This window comes from Olea europaea, unplaced genomic scaffold, assembly GCF_002742605.1.
Source record: "Olea europaea var. sylvestris unplaced genomic scaffold, O_europaea_v1 scaffold22830, whole genome shotgun sequence".
NCBI lineage: Eukaryota > Viridiplantae > Streptophyta > Magnoliopsida > Lamiales > Oleaceae > Olea > Olea europaea.
Window position 1 is genome coordinate 1 of NW_019240905.1, and position 1,735 is coordinate 1,735.

Here is a 1,735-nt window from a genome sequence, read left to right on the forward strand (position 1 = left end):
TAGCGTTAGCGTATTGTAAAATAGTAAAAGCAGGTTAAAATGGAAAACGACTCCGCTGGGGATCGAACCCAGAATCTCTGGTTTCGTAGACCAGCGCCTTATCCATTGGGCCACGGAGTCTTAATTGTTACTTTTTGGCTTATTTATTATTTATTAATCTTTCCAGAAATGGCAGAAACATTATACCCTTGTTTAATCTCAAATTTTTTTTTAAATTTTTATTTTTTTCTAAACTAATTTTTAATCACACATTTTATGAAATTCACAATTTTAATTAAATTTTTAGTCACGCATTTCACCAACTTTTATCAAAATTTAGTTTTTAAACAAACCATGCAATAGCTGAAAATATCTGAAGCCTCATAAGAAGAGTATTTCAGTTAAAATATATAAGATTATTAACCATGTTTTCCTCCTAATTTGACTTTCACCCCCAACATCATTTTTCCCTTTTTCATCTTGAAGTTGCACAGGTAGACAAGATTTTGAACTGTTCCACTTCCAAATCTTAGTTTGCACTTGGTCCAAATTTTCACAGGATTATTTGGGCATATATTATCGACTGGCGACTAAAGTATTGTAGAAAAATTAAATGGAAAAGTACGACACAGGCCGTGCAACAAGGAACCTTTGTCGCGTCAAATAATGTGATCCATTTAACACTTATAGTTACTCGTACACAGTTTTTGCTCAATTTTGCCCATGTTTGATAGCTATTATTTTTATAAAATAATGACTTCAATATTTATTTTTTTCGAGAATGTACGATTAAAAAGTAGAAAACTTTTTGGATTTAAGTACAAAATATTTTATTATATGAAGTGTGATTAAAAACACGTATAAGCATTGAGCTTGACACAACTTAGCATGAATTTTGATGTTGATTGCAAATTGTACCCTTCAGGCCATTAACTAAACACACAAAAGATTAACTAATTTCAAAATAAGAGAATTACAGAGACGGCATTATTGAGCAGAAACAACTTTGACAACAAACCATAACTCTAAATATTGTGTGTGGTGCATCTACAAGATATAGCTAACAATCAAACAATCACTACATTCTTCTCCACTTGAAGTTTCTGAGAGGAGGCATATCCCGAGGAATCATCCTTAGCCTCCTTTGTCTCCTCGTATGCAGAAACATGAACACCGAGGGCAGCTCGACCAGAGGGATCAAGATTGTTTGACCATGCTGCGTCCCATTCCACTGCCTTTGCAGTACTACATGCCACACTTGGACCACCTGGAACAGTTGACCTCGCAGCGTTCTATTCAAAATGATGAGAAGATATTGAGAATGATACTCTCTGAGTACAAGTAAACAATACATCTCATTACTTAAAGCCCGTTTGACATGATTTTTGCTTTTTGTGAAAGAACTTTTTGAAAGAAATTACCTTAATTTTTGTTTGGAAACTAACTTCTAAATGCACTTTCTATTCCAGAAGTACTTTTAGAAAAAACCACAATAAATCAACTTTTTTGTAAAAGCTCTTCTAATTATCAGAAGCAATTTCATAAAATTAGTTAAAAGGATTGAAAAGTAGCTTTTAGGTTTCAAAAGCTCCTTTTGATTTTTCAAAAGTCATGCCAAACGAACACTTAGGCTTCAAAAGTGTTGAGCGTGTGCGTGTATGCGCACAAGGACGTGTGAGAGAGCAAAATTAAATGGACCAAATGGAACTTCGTGACATGATTCAGCCTCATCCAGTCAAATTTTCACTTTTTAAAA

At 33.7% G+C, this 1,735-nt stretch overlaps 1 non-coding gene across 1 annotated transcript; it reads right to left on the reverse strand.

The window, feature by feature from the left end:
• Positions 1-47: 47 nt before the first annotated feature.
• On the reverse strand, positions 48-120 carry TRNAR-ACG. Its single transcript has one exon. It is a non-coding gene; the product is annotated as a tRNA-Arg (tRNA).
• Positions 121-1,735: the final 1,615 nt, after the last annotated feature.